The sequence below is a fragment of the Archocentrus centrarchus genome, chromosome 6 (assembly GCF_007364275.1).
Source record: "Archocentrus centrarchus isolate MPI-CPG fArcCen1 chromosome 6, fArcCen1, whole genome shotgun sequence".
NCBI classification, from domain to species: Eukaryota; Metazoa; Chordata; class Actinopteri; order Cichliformes; family Cichlidae; genus Archocentrus; species Archocentrus centrarchus.
The window spans coordinates 28529425-28542145 of record NC_044351.1 but is presented as its reverse complement, the minus strand read 5'-3'; the positions used below and the strand labels follow the sequence as shown (position 1 = coordinate 28542145).

The following is a 12721-nucleotide window of genomic DNA, read 5'->3' as shown; positions in this document are numbered from 1 at the left end:
AGCTGTTTTATAGGTGTAAGAATATAAAGCCAGATCAGAGTAAGACCTGAATGTTTGCAGTATGGACTACATCTATCAGGCTACAGCACCTGCTTCATACTGCCTCAGGTAATACTGCTCTTTCATCTACAGAGTATGGAGACATGGAATATTAACTGTGAGGATGCCAGTCAAAAATTGTTTGGTTTTTTTAAGTTTTTAAAGTCAGAGTTTTGACTTTATGAGGCGATAATGTTTTTTTTTTTTGTTTTTTTTTTTTTTTTTTGTTTTTTTAAAGGTAGCTGTCAGTGACTAATTTACCAGACAGAGACTAAAATGCAAACACTTCTCTCACACAACATTTTAAGAATTAATAAAAATAGAGATTATATTTAAACAGCATTCCCTGTCAGGCTCATCTATGCCAGCCTTTCAGATCGCATCCTGACGCCTATCTCCAGCAGAGAAGAGAAACTATAACTATGTCCCTGAAAAATGGGTTTTGTGAGGTACCTGAGAAAACACACACCAAAGAAAAAAAACAGCAACAGAGTCTCGGCAGCCTGATTGCTTGTCACGTGGAGGCGCGCAGGATCCAAGTTTCTACTGTGTTGGCTGACGTAAGATTGCAGACTATAGAGTTCAAGGATCAGCAGAGTGGTAACATGTCTCACTGGCATAGCCTCAGGAATGCATTTGTCATACTGACCTACTTCTGATCTCTAAGGTGGAAGAAACAGCCAAGAAATAAGTCTTTAATCCAGAGCTGCGGGAAGTCAAAAAAAGCAAATGGACAAGAGCCATGCTGTAAGTCATACAGCTTTAACCAGTGATTGCTATTATTCAACCAAATCTGCTCTGCACAGTTTCTTGGTATTAAAGGAACTTATTTATTGAGCAGTAAGTAAATTTAAAAAAAAAGAAGAAAAAAAAAAAAGAATGGTGGCAGATAAAGCAACTATCTCACACTTTTTTTAGGGTCTCAAAAACCTTAAAGGGTGGAAATTACACCTCAAAAATATAGCATCTTCCACCAGACTGTTTGGCTTCATGTCTGTATGACTCAGCACTCAACACAGGAATATACACATCATCATGACACTGATTCACTTCAGTACAAAGTTGAAATAGTAACTGGATATTCATTCGTTACCTTACAAGTGTTTGCTAAAGAAAGTGAACCTCAAGCAGTTCACAACATTCCCTTTGATTCTAGTTACAGCCATCTCTCCTTTTAAGGACCTACAGCAGGCTAGACCTGCCATAACATGCATAGTACTTTAATATTGTGGTGGGGTGGGGGGAGTGGGAGCACCCAGCCTCAGATGAGTCAACCACATCAACAAAGCACTGGGCAAATGAACCAGAGAGCTGGGATACATCCAGCTGCTCATGACACAGCAAGAGTTGCCTTCACAGGATTTCCTTCCTTCCTTCTGTCCTTTCATCCAGCATTTTACCCATTTCCACAATATACTGCAGGTTCACGGGGGGTCAGAGTCAGTCAGTAAGGGGTCAAAGTGAGTCAGCATCATCATTTCCCCACATAAATCCACACCATTTCAACAAAAAAAAAAAAAAGGAGTATGCGTCATTAGATCCACGCTGTGATGTTCTGGTGTATTTAGGGTCATTCGCTGGTTGTGTTTTTCATACAGAAATTGAATTTTAAAGGTAAGTTTGCCACTGCAACATAACAAAATAGGCTGCACTACAGTTTATTATGCTTAAATCTAAGTTAACACTCATGTAGCAGAGCACACTGCATGCTTGACCATACTTACACTATATTGCCAAAAGTATTTGATGTCTGCCTTCACATGCATATGACTTTGAGTGACAACCGATTCTTAATCCATAGGGTTTATATGATGTCAGCCCACCTTCTGCAGCTATAACAGCTTCAATTCTTTTGTAAAGGCTTTCCACAAGGTGTGTGTTTATGGGAATTTTGACCATTCTTCCAGAAGTGCATTCGTGAGGTCAAACACTGATGTTGGACGAGAAGGCCTGGCTTGCAGTCTCCGCTCTAATTCATCCCAAAGGTGCTCTATGGGGTTGAGGCACAGGACAGTCACACCAAACTCGCTCATCCGTGTCTTTATGGGCCTTGCTTTGTGCACTGGTGCACAGTCAAGCTAGAATAGGAAGGGGTCATCCCCAAACTTTATCCACAAAGTTGGGAGCATGAAATTGTCCAAAATGTCTTGGTATGCTGAAGCATTAAGAGTTCCTTTCACTGGAACTAAGGGGCCTCTAACAGTTGACTGTGGAATATTTAGCAACGAGGAAATTTCACGATGGGACTTGTTGCACACATAGCATCCTATCATGTGGCCATGGAAGTGATTGGAACACCTGAATTCTATGATTTGAATGGACGAGTGAATACTTTTGGCAATACAGTGTATGTCAGGCTTCTCTTCAGAGAGCCAAACTGCAGCCAGCCACCAAGCAAACATCCTCCCCTACTCTGCTCCACATCCTGATCTCAGAGGGAAACTGCTAGTTATGATAACACGAAGGTGCAAACAGACATACTACAGCCCAATAAACTCCCACCTATCCAACTGCACCCTCTGACCTCAGAGTAGATGTACAAAATCAAGCATCAGTGCAGCTAGAGTGTAAAAAGAAAGTTCTTGAAACGTGAGAAACAAAGGTTCAATACCACTGATCAATAGAACAAATGTCCAATCCCTCAAATGGGACAGGATAACAGTCTTTGCCCTGCCAGGTCACCCTTCTACTCCACAGACTGACTGCTGCTGCTGCTGTTTGGGATTGATGTATGAGCCCATCTGGAGTAATATAGTATTAATGTTAATGTCAGTGTGCAGTCAATCAACAAATGCAAAAATGACAAGTAAAAGCATGCCTCAGTCAGGCCCTGGAGGAGATTTTTTCTCATTTAATGTCAAGACCTCTACACTCGGACACAAACCAGGTACTGAGTTCTGAGAGAGTACAAAAACCTAAGTTTTTACTGCTACATGAGACTGTAAGAGTACAGCACTGGTACTTTATACCAGCCTCCTGTAATAACATAATTTGTCCATTTAAAGTCAATGCATCAACATATACCTAACACGACTTCTTTCCAGGTATGTTGTAGGGGTGTTGTTACCAAAATCATACTGACAAAAGCAGCGACATTTCTCAAATATCACGTGTGATTACGGAAGATTTGTATTATTGTATTTGCCAGCTCAGGTAAATAGCGTTTGGACTGCATGCTTGAGAGACTGATATATTTGAGTGGGAGTGACTACCACCACCATTCACTACATTCCACAGGCTGTCCCATTAAAACCGAGGATTTCATCTGTGGTGCACCAGCAGAGCAATGTGCATGCTCTTCGCACTAAGAAATTTCACATTTATAACCGGCCAGTGCAGCAAACTCGTTAAGCTGCTCTATTAAAATCAACAGAGCGCGACATTCCCAAACGTGCAAAGGTGCAGCCTGCGGATGGCACGGTAAAAAAAAAAAAAAAAAATCCACCGTTTGTCAAACGACCGAGAGAAGCGTGCATTCTTACCTTTGAATCCCATATTTATAATCCGATCGCGTATAGCTGTATTGAATCCATCTTCGTATGGAAACCCAAATTTCACAGTGAAGACAAAACCAGAATGTCTATTTTTTTTTTTTTTAGCTCGGTAGGAATCCAGAGAACAGGGCAACACAGCAGAGAAGGCGCAACTTGAAACTGACGGAGAGGGAGCCGTCGAAACCATAACGCCGACAAGGAGGGGGGAGAGCTCAGCTCTGTAAATAACGACATATTACCGAAATTTGATTGACCAAATAATGTTACTGTATTTCATGTTTAATAAGAGTACAATACAGTAACAGAGTGTATACTGAACACAGACGACCCTGTTCTAGTATGTATCTCAATCTTTCTAACAACATAGGGTGCGCAACCCCCGCTCCTCCTTGAGGTGAGCCTGCGTGTTTTAACTCAGTTTAATCCAATTGGTCTCTTCCAACGTGACGCAGCAACGGTGCTGCCGAAGCAGTAAACGTTGTTTGCACAACAGGGTAAGGCTGGCGGGATTTCACATAACATGACATCCGAACTGTCAATGTTTTTATTATTTTCAGGTACTCTAAAGCATTCAGCGTTACATTTTGTGCGATTCTGTATATTGACTTAACAAGGAAATAAAAATAAAAAAAAAAAAACGGTGAAACCTGAAAGTCCTGATACAGGATGATGATAAATTATTGCTGATAATAATAATAATTAGCCTGCACATAAATGGGTGAATTGTTTACTGTGCTATTACTTAAGTTTATGTATCACTTATCTCCCATCATGCTGAGAATGAAATAAGTCTAGATAGCTGAGTTATCAGAGTATAGGCACGTGATTCAAATGAGCACTTGTGGCACCTAGGAATTTTATATGGACAGTAAAATAAGTAGGCTGGAGGGAAAAGGTTAGGCTACATGACATAAAATAATGGTTAACGTTCCTGAGATCTGTGCATCTGTTGTGTCAGTCTTCAAGTTTCTTTTCCACTGTAGGAAATCTTGAAAATACGATTCCAAAGGAAATTCCAAAGCTCATTTGTTTGTTTTCTAACAAAGTATAGACCCAGATTGTGCAGTGGTTTCAGAGGGGCTGAAGTTTGCCTTAGTGGAAAACCATAAGATTACAATTTGGGAAAATTATAAGTTTTAAACAATCACTTTCAAATGGCAAGAAACCGTTTAGTGAGTCTTTGGCTGCTTCCCACAGACAGAAATATGCATTACTGATACACTGCTTTTGTTTCAGTCACAGCATAGTCCAAGACTTCTCTCCAAACTACAAAAAACATATTGTCGTCATACATCAATGGTTCCCCACTCCAGACTGCAAATGAACCTTGTCAAAGGAAAGGTCCTTATTAACCAGTCAAAATCACTGCTGGTTCAAAAATTACACTGGATCACAGGCAAGCAAAAACAGTGGAGTCTCAGAAATGTGTCAGCTTGAGATAAATTTCATCCACTTGGATCAGAAAAAGACTTTATCTATATTCTCTGTAAAGCACTACATTCTTTGGCCATGTTGGAAGGAGGAACCCTTCAGCCACTATCAGCTCTCGGCACATTACAGGAACTAACAAGGCGGACGGCTTCCCATCAGCTTAAGTCACAGGACAGATAGTCTGGCTGGTTTTTAAAGAGTAAACAAAGACACGAGGCACTTGTAGTGTTTAAACTGCAACTTAAATACAGCAAAGTAAGCACATAATTTAACAAATGATATGCTGTATATATTATTATAAAAATCTGTGGAAAATATTAGTCCCACCTATACAGGGAGGAGATAAGATACAGGGATATCAAAATCAATTATACAAGAAGAGATAAATGGGCAGAAGTCAACACTATAATGCCGTATACTAACCAGATTATTATAGATAAGCCACATATAATCGGTTTACAGGCAATTTGTTAAAACATAATGCAGACAGTAAAATAATCATAAGTACTTCGCCAAACAGTTAATCTGAGCGCTTCGTAATGTTTTCTTCAATGTTACCCTTACACAACTTTAATTAGGGTCTGTAGCACTTTGTATCATATCTCATGCATATTTTGCAATATTAGCATGAGGTTCAAATGTACTGTAAGATAATGTAAAACAGCAACATTTTGACCATGAAAGGATTTGCAGCTAGAAAAGCTCAAAGTTTCTACCACCACAAGGACATTTTACATACAGTATGAGGCCTGCAATCAGAACAAACCGTCCTAGTTGAATTTGCATGGATTTGCTAATTATACAAACCACGGGGGGGCACAGAGTGTCAGCCGGGTCTAATTGTGTGTAAATGAGCGAGACAGAAAAAGGAAGACAGACTTGAAGGAGTAGAAATGGGGAAAAAAACGACAGGACTAAGATTAGCAGTTGGAGGCTGAATGACTTGCTGCCAGATCATAATACAGCTGAGAGAGTTTCACCATATTATGAAACTGCCTCCAATTGCACTGAGCAAATTGGTTCCCACCACGCCTCTGTTCACTGTTAAGGTCTGTTGTCAGCTTTCGACTTAGGATCAGTGGAAGCTGAGTGAAGCATACAGACAAAGGGTTGTCTGCCTAAGGTGAGGCAGGCTGCATGCATTCTCAACATCACAAAGGAATTACTGATGTCATCCCTGAAATCTTAAAAGGCATCTGCCATGTCACATTATCCAATTCTGATCACAATGGACTGCATCAAATCTCCTTTCATTCGCTTGCGGTGCAGCAGGTGAAAGAGGGTAATAAAAGGTGAAGTACTCACTGTACTGAGTGAAGACAGGAACAAGCTGAAGATCCAAAAGCTATCCCTCTGAGTGGGATTGTTGTCTTTCTATCTTCCTTCCTCCCTGTCCTCTTCCCTTTCTCCTTCTCCTCCTGCCTTCTCCCCCCCCCACCTCTTCTCACCACAGAAAGATGCTGCCTGGACCAGTGATCGTTGTCATGGTAACCGAGACTGAGGGGGATTCTCATGTGACCAGAGCTCCTTGAGTACTGATTGGCCAGATGCACCGAAATAGGGAGGGTGAGATGGGGCGGAGGGTGTGATGTCACATGCCCACCAGTTCACAGATTGGAGGAATCCTCAGCCAGGCGGCCTGCAAGCACATACAGACACAATGGGGGTCTTTTTAAGGTGGGGTTGATCTGAAGTGGAGCACTTCCACCGTCAGGAAGAGTCTCCTTGACTGACTGACTGACTGACTTGGTGGTATGGTGACTGACTTAAAGGGATTCTAGCTCACTCATGTGAGATGGCTCTGGCCCAGCTCCCTCTGCTTTTTGCTCTCATCTGCAATGCTGCTGCTGCTGTCACTAAAATGCTCTCCTAACTGCCAGGATGCAGAGTGTTACAGGATATGAGGTCGTTCATATGTGGCAGCTTTACCTGCTGGGCCTACCACTGTTCATCCTCCTACTGGGCCTACTGTATTTATAGGACTGCAGAAACTACACAGACGCAAGGCTGCTGCTGTTCACACTTAGATAGTCACATTCATACAGCACTCAAACATTCAGGCATACAATGAAGACAGAATGCTGCTATTACTGGTGCAGATAAGAGTGTCAGCTATTTACTGAAATAAAAAGTTACATTCATACTACACATTTAGCTTTATGCGCAGCCAATCTGGGATAAAAAAACAGGAAAAACTAGCAGAACACCATCAGAATGTGCTGCCCTAATTGCATAATCATACGTACTTTTGTCATATATTTGATGTGTTTTAGAGGTTTGAAAGTAGTGATGATGGGGGGGCAGGAATTAAAGGAGCATTCAGCAGTTGAGTGACAGAGAGAACCCGCTTTCTGTTCCTTTAAGCAGTAAAAGATTTCAGGATAAACACGTTCATGTTTTATATCCCTTTTGAGGAGAAAGTAGGACTCGATTAATTTCACGCTCATTCCCAGCGATGACATGAGTAATCATGCTCTGAGCCTGTTGTCCAGACTGTTGTGTAACAGTTTGGGATCGGTCCAGTTCAGCCAGAGATGAGAAATGTTCTTGAATTGTGTTTGTTTCTCTGAGCTGATGTCATGTTTTGCCTTTTTGAGACACTAAGTAACTCACAAGTCTCAATAATCCTGATTTGACAAAGTCCTCAGAGTTGGTGGTCATCTGGATCGCTTTATTTTGGCCATTTCGTTTTGCAGTGCAACTCCTACCACTGACGTGTGTGTGTGAAGAAATTTCATCACATTTTTCAGTAAAATAAAACATAAATTCTCTTCTGTGCCACAGAAAATAACAGATTTGTTCTTAAAACACAGAAATACACTCGAATGCTTATTTTCACTGTAAATATTCTGATAGTCTTGAACCTTTTCTTCACACCCACCCACACACACTGTCTGAATCAATCAGAAATGCAGCTCAAACATCATGCTCCAGCGACAACCAAGGTTATGCATAATGCACCCATTTTCCTCTAATGCTAACTGGGCAGTGAGTTATATTAATAAAACATGCACTGCTGTCTCCAAAGCCATCTGTTTCTCCACACCCAACGGGCACTGCTCACGTAAAGGTGTTATTCACTCTCATCAAAAAAACATTTTATTCAACAGAATAAAAAATGCTGGACTTTTGGTGGGCACAAGCTGGTTGCTGTGTGTGTCCTTGTCTTCCATCCACATCACCAAAAAAAACCCTGCTGAGTACTGTCTTCATTCTTTGATATATTTGATAAAAGAAAGGCAGGAATTTGTTTATATTTGCAAAAGAGAATCTTAATTGTAAGTATAGGTTAAAGCAGGTTTAGCTCTCTAAAAGGACTGGAACAAAATGACAGCCATAAGGAGAACATCACTGTTCCTCCCTTCTCCTCCGATTCTCTCAAGTCTTCTTGTACTGATGCTCTGATCTCTCCCTTCTTGTGTGCGGATGAATGAAAAGACGATGAGATCAGTGACACTAATAGGTGATCTCATCGTGTTCATGGGCAGCCATCAGGAAGCTGTTACAGGCCATTGAGCACTAAGCTGCAGAGGAGAAGGAGGAGGACGAGTTGTTGAGGAATGACAAAAATAAATCTTCCTCATAGGCTTGATCTTACTTGGGGGATTCATGTTTCATTTTGAGAGCATATTAAAACTGAAATCAACTAATCAATCAATGAAAACATCAGTAATCTTAAATAAAATGCATGTCTGTTACTTATCAGTGTCCACATTTATCGTGCATGAAAGTGATGGTAAAAAGCTTGTATGGTGAAGAATCGAACCAGATCACACTAGGGGTTTAATAAATTATGGAGGCAGATGCATTAAAGTCTGGGACAGGACATTTATTAATGGAAGCACAAACTCTTTTTTTTTTGGATGCAAACTGAAATAAATCAGCCAAATGCACACAATAACCGAGGAAATGCTTAGATATGAATAAACAGGATTCCAGTAAATTGGTCAACAGTGTATGACAAAGATGTGTGAATGGCTTTTTTATAGAGGGAAATTGTTTGATCCTCCAGATAAACACAACATGAATTATCTGAGTCCAAAAGAATGATAATGGAAAAGGCTTCTAAGAATGGTATCAGTATGTAACTTGAACGTTTCATTTCCTCCAGAGCCATGAGCACTAACCCTGTGCAAACACCACGTAAATCAGCTCCAGTCGGCTTCCCCCCGGGCATGAAGAACAGAGGGAGAGGTTATGAGAGAGTGAGGTGTTTGTGTGTGAGATGGTAGGGGGCTCAACAAAGGAAATCAGCAAACAAAAGTTAGAGAGTGAAAACACACCTACCCACAAAGTCAGGGAGAGAAAAACGGCAGACAATGGGTGTCAGATTTCAGGAGTTTAGGCTGTGTCTACGGTCAGTCTGAGCCAGTCTAAATTTAAGTGTATGTGTTTAGGAGACCTCAGGCCAGGGCTGTGTGAGTACTGAAAAAAGAAGTAGTGGTCAGGGTGCGGCCACACTGGAAACATTTCTCACACTGCTGGTCATCCACTGTGTCCATGAACAGCTAACTGGGTAGGCTGTAAACCCATCCGTTCCTAGAAGTCAAAAGAGTCAGCAGAGCTTTTGTTTGAGTGGCAACACCTATCGTTCAGCAGAATATTGCAATGCGTGCTGGCACCCTGAGCACGGGTAAACACTCTTTCTATTTTGTCCTTGATAAAAGAGTGAAGGTATTTCCTCTGCTTAAACTACCCTCAAAGATTAGACATAGACGTTATTGTTTCATTCACTCTGGCAGGTGAAGTATATTGAATTCTTGTCTAACTCGTGCTGTTTTACCCTCTGCAGGCACTAATCTTACTATAACATCTTAATTCAGTTGGATCAACCATTATTTCTGTCTTACTAAATTTAATAAGGTGGAAGAGGAAAAACATGCTGGACTCAACGGTGCATGAAAATGAATAATTGCAACCAAATCCATGGAATTAGATGGTTTAATAAATTGAATTACATTCCACTAGAAGGTAATATTCATGATGGTTGGGAAACAATCAAAAGGCTGTGCCACAGCACAGATGGCAACACCACTATAGAATTAGTTTTGAGAAGGGATTTATGTCAGTTACATTGCAGGCCTAGTTATGTAATAGCAATTGTTAGCTGATTAATCTGAAGCATTAATCCATGAGGGAAATTTGTTGTGGAGTGTTTTTGCATGTCATTACTACAGATTTGTTTGGTTGTATAGGAAGACACAGGAAATAGAAAGTGTGCAAACACTATCAAGCTGGGCACATAAAGGTGAAGTGGCATTATATGAATTATAATACCTAAAATATAAACTTTTAAAGCAATATATTTCAAACAAAACGCTTCATTTAAATGAAGCCGAGAAGTGCTACTCTGTGTCCTGTTGTGAAGTGCAGCTGAAAACAGTTGTGTAATATTTTCTGGGACTCTGAAGGAAGCTTATTTTGTAACATCTGAATATGGGCTTGCGATTTCAAAATAAAAATAACAATTCAAGATGTATTGCAAGTGTGTGGTGGGATTGAAATGTGTGGTTGTTCAGAAGACAGAGAGAAAAGATGGCATTGAGTTGCATTTCAGGATACACAGGACTCCTGTGTTTTTTGGTATTTGACTCCTACTGAAGACTCACTAGACGCCAAACTATAAGATCTGCAGCACTTTTCTCATCTGGGTACTCCCTGTACCCAGTAAAGCGTCATTGGTGTCACTTTCCGCACTTTCCCCTGAGGGTGTGATTAAGCTACGCCTTATCAAATACAAAATGGCGATTCCAAACACTGTGTGCTTGTGACTAGAGCAGAATTTTAATCACACTCTGCTTTAGACTGCCAAGGTGACCTGTCTTTGTTTTTTTTCACCCCCTTTTCATGCATTCTCTCCCTTTCAGAGAGACCATGACACTGCTATGTACTTTCCCTGATCAGATGATGGGTTTGCTAAGAGGCACTAACTGTAATCAGAAGTCAGTAAACACAAATCTGAGCAAAGGTTTTTCATTACAGTTGGAGACAAAGCAGAGCTGAGCTGCAGTTTACAGTGTGGCCTCCAATCTCAGTACAAATCAACTCACATATAGCACACAGGGATCCACTTCACATCTGAAGCCAAAAACTCAAGTCGGTCAGACAACATAAGCTGAGCTGAAGAGGTGTTTTCTTTTTTCCAGCCTCCGTCAAAGCTAACATGTGCTCAACCTTAGCTTGACTCTGACTCCTAAAGTTAAAAAAAAAAAAAAAAAAAAACCTGTAACATGAAGTTTTAATCTTTCATGCATTTTAATTGCATGATATTCAGCAAAAAAGCGCAAAACAAACCAGCTGTGAGTTCAGCTGACGCTTAAACTTGATACAAAGTGGACATGATGGTTAATCATGAGTCTGTGCACAAACACAGCCAGAGGATAGAAACCAAACACCTCTACGGCTTAACAATGAAACCACAGAAAAACGCTTGTGGAGGCACACGTACCTGTAACACATATATATGATGCACACGCTGTAGACACAAGTCACACTTCCCTTACGTTGTGTCCACTATTATCAATGACCTTTACTGCTGCAGGAGGCTGAATATTACAGCAAACAGTCCTTGTCTTGCATGTCCGCAGCAGTCTCCTGATGATGAGGATATGAGTCACAATCTGTAAGGCCAATAACACAACAGGACAACGAAGAAGTAGCTGGAGAGTCTAGGTATTTAAAATTTGAAAGCATGTGTTGAACTGACAATGTTTCTCTACCCTGATACTGGATCGTAGCTATGATATTCAAGAAGACCTGTCTACAGAAACACCAAGTGGAGATGTCACGTTCCCGGTCCTAATATTGACAGGTTTAGGTTAATGGTGCGAGATAAAGGTGACAGCATGAATGAAGCTGTCAGTGACTCTCATAACAAGGTTTCTAACACAGTCCATTACAGGATGTCAATTTCTTTAATAGCAACAAAGTGATCTCTCTCCATTATGCATGAGTTGTACACCCTGGGGACGATTCTCAGCAGTTGCTCTTTTGATTTTTGATTTTTTTTACCCCCCCTCCAATTACAGTAGTTTTGTATTTGATGCTGGTACTGTACTGCACACATTTCTCCTACTGTTCACCTGCTCAGATTCTCACAGTCCTTGTCATCAAACCAGATCTCAGTTCTCTGTGTCAATGCAAAAGAGAAAACACACAGCTAACGTCTGCAGCTGTTCAAATATTGTGACATGTGATCTCTGGCTGGCACAAAGAGAGCTTGTAATGAATGGCCAGGATACAAAGACTGGAAGAACAGGGGGCTCAGCCGTGCGGCCTGTCCCCAACTCCCAAACACAGGCACAAACAGCAGTGTGTTTATTGTGCATTCTTCTACACTTCATGCAAAACTGCTGCCTCTGCCCTCTGATAAATATCCAAAATATGCAAAAAAAAAAAAAAAAACTCCACCCACAGTTGCAAACTACTTTAGAAAGTAGCATAATACTTTAAAACAAGCAAAAGGTACAAAACAAAAGTGAAAAAGGTATTATGTACACAAATATGATGATAAACATGACACTTAGTGATGGTTGTTAAACAGAAATCAGACCAAAGGAAGACCGGGTAACTGAATTCCTTATCTCATAAAGAACAGAGCTGCTTTTGTTCTGCTTTTAGCCCTTACTCATGCTTTGACAAGACTTTCAGAGCCGTTTATTCATCCCGCTGCCACCTTTCACTTTACAGTCTTTATCGCCTGTAGATGAGGATCAAACAGACAAAGCCTCAGTTTTCAAAAGCTCTCCGCACACCTC

General features: G+C 40.8%; 1 protein-coding gene across 1 annotated transcript in view; it reads right to left on the bottom strand.

The window, feature by feature from the left end:
- Positions 1 to 12721, bottom strand: part of LOC115782303 (protein-methionine sulfoxide oxidase mical3a-like) — a 79634-nt gene that overhangs the window by 57712 nt on the left and 9201 nt on the right. Inside the window, 1 exon segment of the mRNA XM_030732411.1 lies at positions 6270 to 6603. The gene's annotated coding sequence lies outside the window, so the exon portion shown is untranslated.